The sequence below is a fragment of the Schistocerca serialis genome, chromosome 9 (assembly GCF_023864345.2).
Source record: "Schistocerca serialis cubense isolate TAMUIC-IGC-003099 chromosome 9, iqSchSeri2.2, whole genome shotgun sequence".
Lineage (NCBI taxonomy): Eukaryota > Metazoa > Arthropoda > Insecta > Orthoptera > Acrididae > Schistocerca > Schistocerca serialis.
Window position 1 is genome coordinate 527,907,909 of NC_064646.1, and position 18,548 is coordinate 527,926,456.

The window sequence follows — 18,548 nt, forward strand, 5'->3', positions numbered from 1 at the left end:
GAACTGCAGAAGTCTCATCTGTTACATCCCCTTTTTACGTAATACTAGTGTCGACCGTCAATTAAATCTCATGGTGTTCACATTTGCTACTAGAAGTCAAAATCTGAAACGCGATGATTTTTCTGTTATATAATTATTGAGAAGCCACATCAGCCACTGTAATTTACGACAAGTTAGATAATTAATTAAAGATAATTGAGGGTCACTGTAAACCATTTGATAGTTTTCTCTTTTATGAAACTTAACTTAAATCTAGATTATAGATGTGATATGTCATAGGTCATCCTTCGATCCATTGTAGAACTTGGAAACCCATTCAGGGAATATTCGTTCACATTTTTGTTGAACGCAGTTGGTTTTTATCATCCTGTATTAAAATATTTCCTTTTATCAATAGTGCAATTTATAAACAATGTTTTGTGAGTAGAATAAAATTTCCAATGGTAAACTTAACTGCTTTTTCGACGTTATTTTACCAGCTAACTAAAAACAGGAAAGCCTTGAACCCCTTCCACTAAATATAGTTAGCATTAAGATTCTTTTACAGGGAGTGCAGTGGAGCTGACGCTGAAATCATTAAGTATTTGGTTATATCATCGCTAGTCTCACTGAACTCTTCTGGATTCTACATGTCATGTGTGGTCTGGCGTCTCCTTACCAGCAACAGGTCCCAGGTTCAAACTAGTCAATTCCCTAAAAAACAGGCTCAGAGCGTCGTTGCGCGAAAGTGGTAGGGAGACACGACTTAGAACAGACACCACGCAGAATGTTAGAGTTTGAGATGGAGAGAGTTTTGCCGACACGGCTATAACTTCTGGAGTGGATAGCACCGAAGTAGTGATCGCGTACATGACTGCAATATGATGAATCACTCGAAACGGAACGCAGAGTTATCAGCTATTCTGTCAGTGTGAGAGATGAGTCTAAACGTCGAGCTCGTGAACCACCTTCAGACTGTAGTTTGGAGACTCTACACAACGCGAGCAAACTCTTCCGGTTTCCTTATGTTGTAACTGTCTTTTATTTAAAATCAGCCGATGTGTGGGGTGCTATGGTATCCCCCGTAAGAACATGATTTAGACTGTGCAATGTATAGTTTCCTGCGAAAGACCGTTGATCAGAACTTCTTAATGTCTGTTTAGAACCTGGCACAGGCCTCGAAGTCGTGGCAGAAAAACGAAATGTTTGGCATTGTACAAAAGCGTGTTTCAAACAACTATATATGACCAGAGTGTATGGGATTCAATCATTCGCCTAGAGTACAGGTGATCAGACTTTAAAGTGGCCTCTGCGGTGCCTGTATATTTAATAGGGTCGCCACACAGACGCCAGTAGCAGCAGCAGTTTGAGGTGCAGATTCGGTGAGGGACTGGGTATACCGTTAGCAATGCTTGGAGGGCTGTACCCTGCGCTATTCTGGGAAGCACTGAGAAATCTCCTTCTCCGTGCTGGAGCCCCACGGCAGCTTCGCGTCAACACGCGGGCAATGGTGCGTTAGTGAGTTCTGTATCAGATGAAGTTAGTGGAGCTTCTACAGTTCTTAATTTTTCTCTGGTTGGGGGTAGAGAATAACGATGATAGCATGTTGGGCAGATAGAATTGAATGGACGCGGATCTGTAGTACCTGTATGTACTGGGTGATCAAAAAGTCAGTATAAATTTGAAAACTGAATAAATCACGGAATAATGTAGACAAAGAGGTACAAATTGACACACATCCCTGGAATGACATGGGGTTTTGTTATAACCAAAAAAATACTAAAGTTCAAAAAATGTCCGACAGACGGCGCTTCATCTGATCAGAATAGCAATAATTAGCATAACAAAGTAAGACAAAGCAAAGATGATGTTCTTTACATGAAATGCTCAATATGTCCACTATCATTCCTCAACAATAGCTGTAGTCGAGGAATAATGTTGTGAACAGCACTGTAAAGCATGTCCGGAGTTACGGTGAGGCATTGGCGTCGGATGTTGTCTTTCGGCATCCCTAGGGATGTCGGTCGATCACGATACACTTGCGACTTCAGGTAACCCCAAAGCCAACAATCGCGCGGACTGAGGTCTGGGGACCTGGGAGGCCAAGAGTGACGAAAGTGGCGGCTGAGCACACGATCACCACCAAACGACGCGCACAAGAGATCTTTCACGCGTCTAGCAGTATGGGGTGGAACGCCATCCTGCATAAACATCGTACGTTCCAGCAGGTGTTTATCAGCCAGGCTGGGGATGATGCGATTCTGTAACATATCGGCGTACCTCTCACCTGTCACAGTAGCAGTTACAGAACCAGAATCACGCATTTCCTCGAAGAAAAAAGGCCCGATAACGGTAGATGTGGTAAATCAAACTCATACTGTGACTCTCTCATCGTGCAGTGGACTTTCCACAATAGTTCTAGGATTTTTGGTAGCCCAAATTCTGCAGTTGTGGGCGTTGACAGACCCTACGATCGTGAAATGAGCTTTGTAGGTCCACAACACGTTACTCAAACAATCGCCATCTTCCGCCATAGCATCGGAGGGTACGCGTAAGTGCCAACCAAACAGTAGTGTATGGAATGCCGGTGCGACGTGCGACTGCACGAGCGCTGACTTCCCCATGCGTAGACGAACCCGCTACGGTCTCCATTTCTTCCTGAACTGTCTCAGCAGCATTACGCCTTGTCCTCGGTCGGCCACTACGGGGTTTACCGTCTAAACAACCTGTGGCTTCGAACTTCGAAATCATTTTCGCCACAGCTGCATTTGCCAACGGACCTTTACCCGTTAGAATCCCCTTCCTATAGCGATAGGATCGTAACGCTGAACTAGCACATTCCCCATTCTGATGACACAGCTTCACTATAAGCGCCTGTCAACATACTGCGACTGCTGGCGCATCTGATTTTCTCATTACAGCTCCTTTTATACACGATTGTCATGCGTAGTCACTGACGTTTTGCTGTCCAGCGCCATCTGTCGCACATTTTGTGAACTTTGTTTTTTTGGTTTTAATAGAACCTCATGTCATTCCAAGCATGTGTGCCAATTTTTACCTGTCTATCTACATTATTCCGTGGTTTATTAAGTTTTCAAATTTATACTGACTTTTTGATCACCCGGCAGTTCGAGGACGCCCCACAACGCGCACATCTCCACCGAATGGTCAAAGCATGCTCCTGCCTCACTAACTCAGGTCGCTGTGTTTATACACGGGTTGCAGAAGGTGGTGGATATGGTTTTCTCCGACTTATGCTCAGTTACGACTTAAAATGGAACGATCACATGCGCAAAGTTGTAAAATAGGACCAGTTGCAAGATGCATAGGGACTGACTAAAACCAGGTTGTAATTTTACTGTAGGAGACAGGGTCGGGAAAGGTGACTCGTTGCGACATATGAAAGTGCCAGAAACATTATTCACTTGTTACTGTGATTCAGAGCATGTATGTGGTTGAATGGGAGAACTTGATTCCAAATCGCAGACAAAATTTCTAGCGGATAGCGTAACACTAGAGATCTGAAAAGCTAGTGTACATATCTTTCGACCTCAATAAGCATACGATTTACTACTGTTTGTGATCCTTCTCAGTCGTCACCTGTAACTCAGTTGATATATAGCAGAACCTCTGACACGGTATCGAGACAGAATACGTTACACATACTGGATAAATATCTGGCGGTGTGAGGGCGTCGCAAATACCTGTTCCTTAGCCGAATAACTTTCAAAATTCAGCAATTTTATCACGAGATTGCGCCGTGGGCTACGTGTAAGCGCGCTGCTGGTCTAATAATATACACACCAGCGATCACCGTCTCGGTGTCCGCCCCGGTAGCTGAGTGGTCAGCGTGACAGACTGTCAATCCTAAGGGCCCGGGTTCGATTCCCGGCTGGGTCGGAAATTTTCTCCGCTCAGGGAGTGGGTGTTGTGTTGTCCTAATCATCATCATTTCATCCCCATCGACACGCAGGTCGCCGAAGTGGCGTCAAATCGAAAGACTTGCACCAGGCGAACGGTCTACCCGACGGGAGGCCCTAGCCACACGACATTTCCATTTTACCGTCTCGGTATTTGGCCGGATAGAAAAACCACCACATTCAGAGGTAATGTCGTACCTCGATTTATAAAGACAGTATAGCTTTTAACATGGATACTTGTGTGCACCTGTAGAACCATGACCGCTTGTGACAGTAACATACTGTAGTTGTTGGGATCGAGTTTTTTTTAACATCTGGCTGATTACGTCTCTCTTTCTAGGACACGGTGGTGGCACTCACAAGAAAAACTTATGAGACATGTCCACCCATGCTTGATTTTCTTTCAGCAGTATTTCATATCGCCACCGATAAGTTACTGACGAAGTATTATACTTAGTAGTAGGGGGTGCGTGATATATTGCATTTGAGCATCAGGCTTATAAAGTATGTGTTTGTGCAATGGAAATGACTGTGCAAAGGAAATGACTATGTCCAGTCGTAAGGAAGGTATGGATTTGACGTGGAGTACTGTGATAGCATGGAAAAAGTATGTCAAGTCAAAAGAGTGGTACTGATATTTCTATTTCCTGAGCCACAGCAGTCAATAGAGTGTATTTCCGATACTTCGCTCATTGACGAATGTCGTTCAACTGAGACGCCGATTGTAACATTAAGTTGTAAGGACAGGGATGAAATGTATATGTGACCGATTTCCAAGGACGACTGATGTACGTGCTCGGCCTGCAGCGCCGGTGAACTGTGCGGGAATGATTCACGTTTCCCTATAATGGTAGGAGTTGTCAGAATGGAGAGGCCTGTTGAAGGGTAGGAATGTAGATGAATTAAGGTGTTGTCCTCTGGACAACCGAACAGCGAACTAGTACTTAGTACATGTTGGATAGCTTTGGAGATTGCATGGAAATTTGAGAATGAATATGGAGGTGCGTTTACGTTGGACTGTTGTTCCCTCCCGTGTAAATTGTTCGGTTGACTGCTTCTGCAGGTTTCGCGTCTTTATTTAGTTGAGAGAAGATCGATTGTGGGGTGTGCATTAGCATGTGGAAGACACGTTTGCCGGTTCTCTAGACATGAGAAACATCTTACTTGACCTTGTAAATTATAGGGTTGATTTCGAATCTGTATCACCACCGAGATCGGTATTCGCAGGTGCATATATAATTTTTTATTTGTTTATTTCTAGTTACTCGGTGGTCTAGAGCACACTCCACCTAGCTAAAGTTTTGGGTTTGTATAGAATTAATTCCGTCTATGTCTATGGAATTATGTTGCGTGAGAGATCAGTGGGATACTGCTGTGTGCGAACCACGTGAACTTAGATATGTTCTTGTAATCCCAGCGTCTGGAGATGTGTGTAGAAAAGCGAGCAAGCAAGGAAGCAGGTTCGGAACAGAAATAGTAACGCATTTGTACCGAGGAAGACGGGGGGGGGGGGGGGGTAAACGAGCCAGTCTTTGCACAACAGTTCTGAGAGTGACTTCGATCCACTGACGGCTTTCTGATGTGAAAGGGGTGATTTTGTAAGGTGGAGGCTATGAATTTGAAACATCCCCATCCCCTTTGAACAATTTATACCTGACTGTGCTTAAACTGACACACAATATTTTTAGCACAACGCAATCTGACTTTCAAAATTCCCTACTAAAGAATGGCCCTGACAAACATTAAACTATACCTTTCACAAATCACTTACCTCACAAAAATCTTCGCTGCTCAAGCTACTGCAATACAGCGAGCGCCACTACTGCCAGCTAAATAAAAGATTCAAACTATGGAAGGCACTAACTACTGATAGGGATAGTTAGCAAATGAAAGATATTAATAGAGAACAAACAATGTATTTACCTTGATATCATCAAATATAAATATAGCAGTTCATGACAAATTACAAAACTCCGCCATCTCTCTCCCCACATCCACCACTGCTGGCGGCTCACCTCCAACTGCGCACCGCTACGCGCTGTTCACATCCAGCTGCCGCTGCCCAACACTACAATGGCAGACAACAATGCAAACTAGCCATAGACTGCACACAGCACAGCCAGTGATTTTCATATAGAGGTGGCGTTACCAATAAAAAACCTAAACAGCCTACTTACATAGAGAAAACATAAACAGCCTACTTACATAGCCCCCATGCTCCCCACAAAAATTTTTACAAATTGGATTGGGCAGTGGCCAATACAGATTTGAAAAAAAAATTTTCATAATTACAATAACAAAGAAATCAAATGCACACACTTATTGATACAATGTTGGTCAAAAGCTTAAATTTTCTCACAGTCCATAAAGACAGTTCTAATCGTACATAACAGTAGAATAGCAGTGTTTTTCTCAAAGTCTGAGCAGTAAAAGAAAATGCACACGGAAGTAGTGGATTTCCATGCAGTCTTGAAGAAGTAGCGTTGTCCTTCCAATGGAAAGACAGTGCTGACTCTTGACATGCTGACAGATAATGGGCCACAACAGAGCAAACCCACAGCAGAGTCATTCGACGTTTTGAAGAGTATTGGTAGGTCATCACAGAGCAGACCCACTGTAGTCCTGGTAGAGATTACGGTATTGGTGGGCCACCAGAGGTGCAGACCCACTGCAGCCCTTGTAGAAATAATGGCGTTGGTGGATCATCAGAGGTGCAGACCCACTGCAGTCCTTGTAGAAATAATGGTATTGATGGATCATCAAAGATGTAGACCCACTGTAGTCCTTGTAGAGACGGCCAGCAGCCATCTGTTGCAAATGTGCAGGTGCACAATCACCATCGAAGAGTCTTGCAGACAATATAGCAAGTCCATAACCACCACTTGTGCACTCACAAAGTTTTTGGAATTGTCCTTAGAACCAGCAATGCTGTTATCCAGTCCCTTGCAGAATTATTAACACACGTGCAAACACTAACAGTCCCTACTTCTCACATATTGTCCATATACTATGACCAACGGAAACGTGTGCAGTGAAATGTAACTCACAAGTTACTTAATTTGATGAACTGGTGTCAAGTACAATTTTATAACATGAGAATACAATTACAAAGATACAGAAAACATCATTAAAACATAATAATACAGATAACATTTGTAGTACAGGCTTTACAAAAGAATCGAACTAACATATACATCAGTGGAATTATGACATGAGTACATACATAAAAGATCAGAATAACTTTCGAAACACGAACTTCACACATGAACATTAAGACAGAACAGAATAAATAATGTATAAACATCTTTACAAAGAAAATAACATGGTATTTGAAAAATTCTACAACATAAATCTTATTAGCTAAACACATAAAGACAGGAAAAAGACAAATACACAAGGATACATAAACATATAGCGGAATAATACAAAAGGAAAGGACAGGGTTTGTTGTACTGCAGTATTTTGCAAACAAAACATTCTTTATTTCTTGGAGATCTCCTTTCATTCGTCATTATTCCCAAAAAGTCCTATCTATACCTGCTTTCTGTATTCTATTCATATTTCTTTCAAAATAAATATGGCTCATTGTACAATACTCATTTAGGCCCAAACCGTTTTCATGTAACTTTCAAAGCATTCTTCCCCTATTCTCCATAGTTCGTTTCTTATAGTCTACCCCCTCTTAAGCTAACTTAAATCTACTGAGCTCAGATATTAAACTAAGGGACGAGGCAATGCAGCAGCACATAAAACAATTAAAAGCAGCAATGACAAAAAATACAGATTGGCAAAGCTAGCAGCAGCAATTGTAATAACTTATATCAAAACATGACATAGCTCAAGCAGAAAAAAATATTACACTAAAAATGGCCATGTCTAATACCTATGTCACATCTTAACACTAGAGTGATGCATCACAATTTATTCTACAAAAGAAATTACCAAGTACTTGAAAAGAAAATTATGTGTTACTGTTACTAGTTCCTTCTTATTGTTCTTTCCTTTCCAAGTGCTCCTTTTTTAAAGAATGTGGATCATAAAATAATTATTTAATAGATCTGTTGACAGAAAGTGTTCACATTAGCAAATGCATTTCATTTTATAAAAGCAATGCTGCAACACAGCTGGAAAACAGGTATCAAATGAAATAAGCAATTATGTACAAAGCATAAAAATATCGTTCAATAGCTATGTGGCATTTCGTAAGTCAGTAGCTCTCAATTCTCGTAGAAAGACACTTGTCATTATCAGGTTTGCAGATGTAAGAATGTTTCCAAGTTATTATTAGCATGTCGTATTTGCGATGTTTTCTACAAAGGAATGTCAGAAGCGAGGTTAATGGCCTCTTTTTTTTCTCCACCTAATGGCTTTTTCTCCGGGCGGCTGGCCCAGCTGGGCGCCACAACGCATTACGTGCAGGTGGTCACTTAACTTTCGTACGGAAATATTTACGACAGCAGTTTCCGCTACAGTGACAGTCTCACATAGAAATATTTCACAGGTCAAGAATGAGCGTTGCAAATCTGTAGAAACAAAATGCTATTGATATAACAGTGTCCAAAAAATTTTCGTCTGCATTGTAATACATTCATGCATATACACACACATTTCATAACTCTTAAAAGTACGATTCTTGGTTTCCAACAACCTTTTCATAAATCAGAGTCCCTAACCCCTACTCCTTATTCCTTACCTTATTACACATATACATATTCATATTCATCAACACATCTTCAATATTTCATCATAATAGCTACATACCATAATCAGATTCCTCATATAGCATCAGCTTATTTATCATAAACATACCTCAACAGCATAGTACACATCGTCGTCGTAATAATAACATCATGACACTTCAGTCAAATCTCAAAATCGTCGTAACTTCCTCCAATAATTTCAAAACGTAAAAAAAATTCTCTGCTCATTTCAATAGTGTCATCTACCTCAAACGTACTTTAAAATCATGATCCCATACCAAATATCTCAAAGCTCTCATAGTATCACAATGAATCCGAAAAAATATGAACATTTCACAAAGTACAGACAAAATACAGTTTCATAAGTGTGAAGTTATCCAACTGTAATTGCGTAAACATCTGTCACTGACGTAGTAAAAAGAATGTTTGTTTCTCTGTCAAATAATCAGATAGCTGTGTAATTCTGTGTTAGAGAAATATGGTACCGACGTGTAAAGTTGTATAAGCAAATACCATATTAGCTAGGGTTCCTTGTGGTTGCCACACACATGGTACACAAAGTAAGCGTGTACCCCCCTGAGGATTAACGTAATTATACCCTCAGGTGTTACAGATTACAGCAATGGAATGAAATGTATCACGGAAAACTTTCTTTGTAATTCAAAAATCTTTAAAAATAAATGTTTTAAGTACAAAATTAATCACTCAAATACGTGTACTGTAGCGCTAAATGTGCGTCTTGTTGCAACATAATCTGTGTGGAAGTGTCGTAGTTATCGTCCTCCGAAAGCTAAGTTCTGCATAAGTCAATGTACTTACCTCATAATACACAAAAGTGAAATGCTTTGCGTATAGATATCGTAGTTATTACGCTTATTGTTGTGATGAAGAAAGTACTGTACAGTAACGTATTGTTATGCCACGAAAAAGGCTGTCTCATTGTTGCTATACCACAAAAGTTACTACTAAAACATGTTTTTCTTTCCAGAAGAATTCAGAAAACTGTGCAGATATAAAACAGATACACCGCAAAAGCAACATTGTAAATTGTCACTCATTAGTAGTGTCGTGATAAAAACGTGTAACTGTCACATAAACTAACACTGTGTCATCTGGTATCTCACAGAAAGTACTTTAAATCCAGAATATATTTTCAAGTAAACCAAAAGTTGCATTAAAATCTCATTAGCAGTACCAGTATGTGTCCTAAGTATGTAAGCCTGATAGTCATTACGTAGTCGTGCAACTAACAAGCAAGAATGTACAACTACAACACTGTGTCGTCTGTTCACTATAACAATGCATTCGTCATTTCTGTTTAAATAAGTTCTCTTGGTTCTTGATTGGATATTTAACTTCAAACATTGTTGCATGTTAACAGATTCTAAGTCTGACAAGCATACTAGTAATGTAAAGTGAAAAGTTTTATGGCAATGACAAAGTTAAAAAGCAGATTATCTTTCAATAAACGGTTTTACATGTGAAATGTGGTGTAAACCTTTACTCTTCCTAGTACGCAGAGTTTCAACTTCAACGCAATTATCATGTTTTACACGTCGGTAAGGAATGCTAAATCTTTTCTCAAGGTTCGCGTCTTTGTTATTTTTCTCTGAGCCAGCCGGCGCACGCGGCTGCCTGCGGTGCGGTGTCTCTTTGTTGGCGCGCGTCGTTATTGGGATTAGGAGACCTAACTTCTACAAATTCGCCTTGCCGAGAGGGCCCAGCCGTGTTAGAATCCCGCCAGTTCTGATGAAATTGACGTCTGTCGTTATGATCATATCGTCTGTCGTCATGTCGGTAGATTCCGTAGTTTCTTCCTTGTCCGTCACGTGGTGGAGAATTTCTCCCTGAATCGTAACTGCGCGCTGATCCGTTGCGTCTAAAGTTATTCTGTCTCCCTTGATAGTATTTATTTTGGTTCCCATATTGTCTGTTTCTCTTATTGTCTCTGTGATAGTCATTACCACGGAGAGGTGATCTTTCCCTGTAGTTATTACTACTCTGCCAGCGGTTGTCATACGGGTGGTGTCTGTTTTGGTCACGATTTGTGTTGTGAGAATAGCCTTGTCGTGTCAAGTTATTACTTCTTTCATCGCGGAATTGCGACGGATGTGACCTGTAATTGTTGTGTTCCTGGTTTCGCGTTCCGCGATTGTCAGTGTCAATTTCTAATTCTTGTAACAGTCCCTGAAATGCTTCAATGTCGTCTTTGCAACGCCCTGCCAAAATAATGTGTCGTAAATGTTCAGGTAATTTGATTAAGCAAATGCGGATGAGTTCTGAGGGGCTGTATGGGTTTGACAGGTACTGATTCTTGTGCAACATGTCTTCAAAATATTTCACAAGACTGGAAAATTCAGATTGTTCGAAATGTTTCATCATTATGATGCTATATTTTACCCGGTCTTGTGTAGCTTGAGACCAATATGCTGAGAGGAAGGCATGATAAAAATCTCCTTCACTGTGACAATCGTGAATGACCGATCGCATTCTTACAGCTGGTTCATTCTCCAAGTAGCCACACATAAATCCTAATCTGTGTTCTAACGACCAGTTGGGAGGAAAACAATGAGAGAATTGATGGAGCCATGCTTGTGGATGAATGTCGTTGCCAGAATTCTTAAATGTTTTGAATTTACGTGTAGTAATGAACAGCTTATAGTCAAAATCATCATGTCGGCGAGTCGCATATCGGTCATTGTTAGGTCGTGTCGGCCGTTCCATCTCAAAATTCGGTGCACATTGCCAATTTCTTTCATAACTTCCGAAATGCCCTGTGTTATTATTTTGCAGCTTTTCCGTGTTTCTAAGTCCCTCTTCCCGTATTGGGGCGCGAGTATCCTCTGAAATACGTAATTCTTGTATTACCTGTGTCAGCTGATCTTGTACTTCCCGGATTTCTCTTTTGTACTGTGTATTGATTTGATTTTGATTCTGTTTGAATTTTCTAATTTGTTCATACTCTTCTGTGTCAGTGAAGGCTACAGGTCTTGTGTCATTCAGATCATCATCTACCTATGTAGATAAGTTAGTGACCTGATCCGAAAGTTCGGCTACTTTCTCCGATAGTGAACACATTTCCTCAGTGTGTTTTTCTGAACCAAGTTTCAGAGTGTCCATTTGTGTTGAAATCGTATCTACTGTGTCTTTTAAGTTTTCTTGACTTTTTGCAAGTTGCGTAACCGAATCGGTAGATGCAACTGCGTCAATTTTAGCTTGCAAGGTGTTGTGATTTTCATGAACAATAGTTTGCAGTTCTTTTATGGCTGCTTCGTGATTCTGTAATGCATTTTCATGACGCGAAAAAATAGGTTGGAAATGCTCACAAATTTGAGTTTTTACGTCATTACAGACTTTTTGACATTTCGATTCAATGTTATGTAACTCAGTAGTTAAATCTTCACGCGTTTGTTCAAGAGTTTGTTCCAATGAGTCTAACTTTTGAAGCTGTTGCTGTGTTTGTCTCTGATTTTGTTCCAGTGTGTCTAACTTTTTAAGATTTTGTTCCACTGTGTCTAACTTTTGAAGCTTTTGCTGTGTTTGTCCCATTTGTTGTATTAATTGTAATAACAATGCATTGGTGTCTGAAACATGTTCCTCAGTGCTTTTCGGCAGTGAATTTGCACCGGCAACATTCACATTTTGACAAGCAGAAAATGTGTCTTGACTTATTCGAGAAAACGGTGATGACCCAAAACCTGAATCTACAGTATTTGCGAAATTGTGTCCTGTTATTTCGGATTCCTGAGGCGATCTGTTGCCGACCGATCGATCGATAATGCTTCCCTGTTCACTACCTGTTTCACTGTCTACACCATTGTTTGCAGCCCGCTCCATTTCCCTATGCACAATTACCAAATTACTACTTTGAACATTAGTTAATTCATTACTCTGCGGCGCTAACACACTGCTTTCATTTTCACTGTCATTTCTCAGTTTACTTTGGAGCCTAGTATTACGTTTTTCACACGCCATTATTGTCACAGTATTTCACATGACAACACAGAAAAACACAATTTGAAGAGCAAAATAAAATAACATTGCAATGGAAATAATGTCTAGTTAATTGCAGCTGCGAAATACTTGGTGCAAATCTACATGCATGCCACACCTGTTTTACTGTACAACAATGAAAAACTACAACTACAAAGGAGATTCTCTCTACAATTACGCGCTAGCAATAAACAAAAGCTACACTAAATACACAAACTACAAGAAAAAATCAGAAGATTCCAGTGAGGTATCCTAGGCTAAGGGTCGACATATGAAACGTCCCCTTTGAACAATTTATACCTGACTGTGCTTAAACTGACACACAATATTTTTAGCACAACGCAATCTGACTTTCAAAATTCCCTACTAAAGAATGGCCCTGACAAACATTAAACTATACCTTTCACAAATCACTTACCTCACAAAAATCTTCGCTGCTCAAGCTACTGCAATACAGCGAGCGCCACTACTGCCAGCTAAATAAAAGATTCAAACTATGGAAGGCACTAACTACTGATAGGGATAGTTAGCAAATGAAAGATATTAATAGAGAACAAACAATGTATTTACCTTGATATCATCAAATATAAATATAGCAGTTCATGACAAATTACAAAACTCCGCCATCTCTCTCCCCACATCCACCACTGCTGGCGGCTCACCTCCAACTGCGCACCGCTACGCGCTGTTCACATCCAGCTGCCGCTGCCCAACACTACAATGGCAGACAACAATGCAAACTAGCCATAGACTGCACACAGCACAGCCAGTGATTTTCATATAGAGGTGGCGTTACCAATAAAAAACCTAAACAGCCTACTTACATAGAGAAAACATAAACAGCCTACTTACAAATTGTATGTTTACTACATCCACATGGTACGTGGTGATATATTTCTGGGTTGGAGATCGGTTTCACGCACTAATATTCAAGCTCCTGTCCTCAGTGGGAGAGCAGTGTAATTGAGTAAGTCTCTTTCTGTATTTGACTATATGTATGTCATTTTGCAAGGTTTAGTTGACGCTGCAATATAGCGACCAGTGTAAAATAGTTTATTGCTGCGGAATGTCATGTCTGTATAAAAAAAGCAACGTTGACGAGGACGAGGACTGAGGAGCATCGTGAGATATAGCCAGTATGAGTGTAGGCTTACTATAATTTTTTTGGGTGCCATACAGATATAAAAGATAACTGCACTGTTTGTGTAAAATTTGCATGCATTGCATTGTAAAGTTACTGTGACTCATGCTGTGTAAAATATGTATAGTAAAGTTGCTGTGGTTTATGTTGTGGCATGACTAAAGAGGATGATTGTGTGTCCGATCATGAGGAACATATAGATTCAGCACCTTGATAACAGCAAGGATATGAGACAGATTTTTTACGTGAAAAATTATGTGCACTATTGATACTAAGATTCGTTCCAAAAGCACAACCATCAAGAGGAGACATCGATCTTTGTCAGACAGTAGCAGCAATTATAATACCTAATTGTAATTACACTGGTAAATATGTTCCTGGCTTCCAATAGTCTTGTGATTCTCGTATTTATTTGATGATCTGTAGAAAAATTTACAGGTTTAACTGTCAACACACTTTAGCGATCTGTGAAAAATAATTTTTCAGCTGAAAATTCTGTCTGGGGAAAGAAAGAAAATGTGGATGGTGCTTCGATACTGACGGCAACAGTAATTCGGCAGGTAAATTCTATAAGAGCCATCATAATGCTCGATTCATTCAAATCCTTTGTGCTGGGATGTAGGTGCCTCTACATAGAGGTGGAATCGTTTGTGTGTGTTGAAAGCAGGAAGGGTAGCACGTGATGGACTGGGGTATCACGTTAGGACCGCTGGGAAGAGTGCATTCGATGTTATTCTGCGCTTTTTGTAGTTAAGCAGTTGGACGTGTCTCTCATGTCATGCTAGGAACAATGTGCCTTGTGCTATTCTGTCATCAATGGTAAAGACACGTGCTGCCCTGAGGTGTCTCACATATGGGAGCAGCGTGAGCGCTCATTGGAGTTCTTTGACATCAGTGTAACACTGACTGTATACCCAAAAATGAAGGCAACTTTCACCTCTGGCATGTGAGTCCGTCAAGTGTCGTCGGTAGCGTCAGCAACGGTGCATAGATGAACACGTATTTCGAGTGGAATTTCTCAGGTATAAAGTATGGAAGGGATGTCGCCACCTCATGTGCATGGTTTGACATCTGACGGCTGCATCACTGCGTGGGGACTGCCGCTAACCTCCTGTGCGGTTCAGTGGACAAGGTGTGGGGGGCGGTGCTTGCGGTCGTTGCTTGCATGTGTGTTGCATTATTTTGTGAGCAGGTCTGTAGGCTGTGCTACGCATTATTAGGAGAGTTTATGATTTCATGCCTGCACATCAGTGGTCTGCATTATTTAGGAGCAGTTTAGAGGTCTGTACTGAAATTAGTTCGGTAAATAAATAGTTGGTTTTGTGTCTGCAGAGCATTATTTAGGAGTAGCGTACAGGTCTGTGGGCAGTGTGGCGTGACCCCAGCATGTGTTTTGTACCAGTGTGACAAATATACTCCATCCCTAAATAAATTGTTCCAAAATAAATATAGTACACTTCTTCCTTAATCTATCCAGCAGCCCACGACAGGCCGAGTCATTTTCGTGCCATATTCCCCTCCAGACCACCATCTGAGATTACGTGACAGGAGGGATGACTGCACCCTCTGGTGGCAGTATTGTGTACTAGGTCAGTTGCAGTCCAGATCTCGTGGTGGAGACATTCTTTCTTTCTTTCTTTTGCTACTGCCTTTACCCTGCATTGTGCACAGGGTCTGCAGGGTTACGTATGGATATGACGTGGTTAATTTTAAGGGGTGGCTGGATGCCCTTCCTGCTGCTCGTGGTGGAGACATTGCCTGCATAATAAGAACTTATGTCCAGCACAGGCAGAGTAGTTTTCCCGCCATTTAGCCCCACCATTTTGGATTACGTCACTAAACAGAGGACAGCACTTTTTGGTGGTGGTACTGTGTAGTAGGTCTAGACCTTGTGGTGAACACACTGTTTGGCGCCATCTTGGATAACGGTACTTGCGTCATCAGCTGACATCATGGCTGCCATCCTGGATGACAGTGTCCTGGTCATTGTGTGTACTCCATCAGTTGGAGTGCGGACCTCCTGGCAGACACACTGGATGGTGGTGCTTTCTATAATTGTTGAAACAAAGACTGGTGCATGATTTCGACAGTTGACGATTAGCAAGCATGTTTGCACAATGTTTTAGTGGTTCACATGTCTGTAGGCTGTGTGACATGATCTTAAGCATGTGTGTTTTGTATCAGTGTAATAAATATACTCCATCCCCAAATAAATTGTTCCAAAATAAGTAACTTCTTCTTCTCTCCACCAGCCCAGTGCAGCCTGAGTCCTTTTCTCACCAATCCCTAGGAAGAGTTGCGCCGGCCGTGGTGGTCTCGCGGTTCTAGGCGCGTAGTCCGGAACCATGCGACTGCTACGGTCGCAAGTTCGAATCCTGCCTCGGGCATGGATGTGTGTGATGTCCTTAGGTTAGTTAGGTTTAAGTAGTTCTAAGTTCTAGGGGACTGATGACCACAGCAGTTGAGTCCCATAGTGCTCAGAGCCATTTGAACCATTTTGAAGAGGTGGCAGTTGGGTGACTTAGATTAGTGGAGGTATCCCAAGTGACCTATGTTCCCATGATTTTCTTAGGTTAGTAGAGATAACAGTGGTGTGATGCATTATCCTGTTGGAATTTGAACTTCCTGCTATTTTTCTTGGGGGAGGGGAAGGGAGCGTGGCACTTTCCCGCCAAAAGCCGTCATCTTGGATAACGGTACTTGCGTCATCAGCTGACGTCGCGACCGCCATCTTGGATTACGTCATGCGCTGTTGCCAAGTCTACACGCCGACATCTTGCATGACTCTTATCACCGCCATCTTGGATAACTGTACTTTGGCGTAGAAACCGCCTTGGGGTTGGGTGACGTCTTCGCCGCCATCTTGGTTAACGGTACTTTGGCGTAGAACAAAGGCTGCCCCAATACTCACGTGTGCTACGGTTTCTGACCAATCATCACGTTAGTGTTTTTTTCATCAGGTTCATTCTTATCATAAACAGAGTGTAATAGAAGTAATACCTTAACTCAGTTGAATTCCTATCACATTTTCGGCATTAAATTGAATAGAGTTAAAGTATAGTGTTCAATGTAAGTCTACAGCAATATTGTCGACGTTACGTTTACTACCATCAATCTGAGATTACATACTGCATTAAACAGATATCAAGATCAAGCCTCCTTTCGTTTTTAATTTGAATGAAAGATACATCTGAAGCTCGTAGGGTGACTGGGTTGGTATTTGTCCATTTATCAGCGGCCTATGACACTGCCAACCACCAGGTACTACTACTCAAGGTATACATTGTGACCAAGGATTTTAGTTTAGCTGGGTTCATCGCAGCAATTCTGCAAAACCGCAGGTTCTTTGTTTACTTTCAAAGGCAACACAGTCGATGGAGACTACAGGAAATAGCTTTCCCCAAGGAATAGTGTTGGCTCCAATACTATTCAACATGTATACAAATGCACAAACTATAGCCCCAAACATCAGGAGTTTCTCATATGCTGATGATATTGCTCTTGCCACTCACAGGTCAGACTCTGAATCACTGGAGAACACACACCCTCATGAATACTCAGATTATCAAGATTCTTTCACCAAAGGAGACGAAGTAAATATTCCAGAATTCGAATCATGAAGAGCTACCAACATGAGTAACATAGAAGCAAATATCCTCTGAGTAGTGAAGCAACTTAAATCAGTTAACAAAAGCAAGTCTTCCTGTCCAGACAGTATGCCAGTTAGTTTCCTTTCTGAGTATGCTGATACAATAGCCCCATGTTTAACAATCATATACAACCGTTCACTCGACGAAAGAGCCGTACTCAAAGACTGGATAGTTGCATAGGTCACACCTGTATTGAAGAAAGGTAGTAGGAGAAACCCACTAAATTACAGGCCCATATCATTAACATCGACATGCAGCAGGATTTTGGAACATATACTGTGTGCGAACATTATGATTACCTTGAAAAAAATCCCCTACTGATGCAGAGTCAACAGAGTTTAGAAAACATCTTTCTTGTGAAACAGAACTAGGTCTTTACTCATGTGAGTGTTATTGACAAGGGATTTCAAATTGATTCCGTATTTCTGGATTTCCGGAAGGCTTTTGACATTGTACCACACTTGTGGCTTGTAGTGAAATTATGTGCTTGCACAGTGTTGTCTCAACTATGTGACTGGATTCGTGATTTCCTGTCACAAGTCGCAGTTCATAGTAATTGACACAAAGACATCGAGTAAAAGAGCAGGGATTTCTGGCGTTCCCCAAGGTAGTGTGTAAGGTGGCTGTAATTTCGCACCTATCCACATACTTTTCCATGATCTACAAACACAATTAGGTATCATGTGATAGGTTGTACATCGTATATATGAATATATAAAGGAGACTGACAGTGTCAGGTACACCTTGTAAATAATTGTTAACGCTTACTGCATGAAATATGGCAAAGTGTCTTTATTATTAGAATGGCATAATGAATGATTGCCTATACTAGTAGAGGCTGGAACAACAGTGGAAATTAAATGGCAGGCGGAACTCAAGCCCTGGGTGGAAGGTCCACGCAGGTGTGTTGGTCCTGCTTAAACACAGGAAGTAGCAAGACAGACGTTGGGACACCTGAGAACTGGAGCACAATAGAGTCGCGACCGGCCGGTGTCGCAGCCGGACGGGAAGGATTAGACTTCAGAAACTACGAAAAGCTTGGACAAAGGTGAGAGGAACGAGGAAGCGTCACCTTGGTAATCACGCAGGCGGGGTTATTTACGCGGATTTTTACTCAGAAGCGTACCATTGTATGAGTATATATGTTTCCTCGCAAACATTCCAC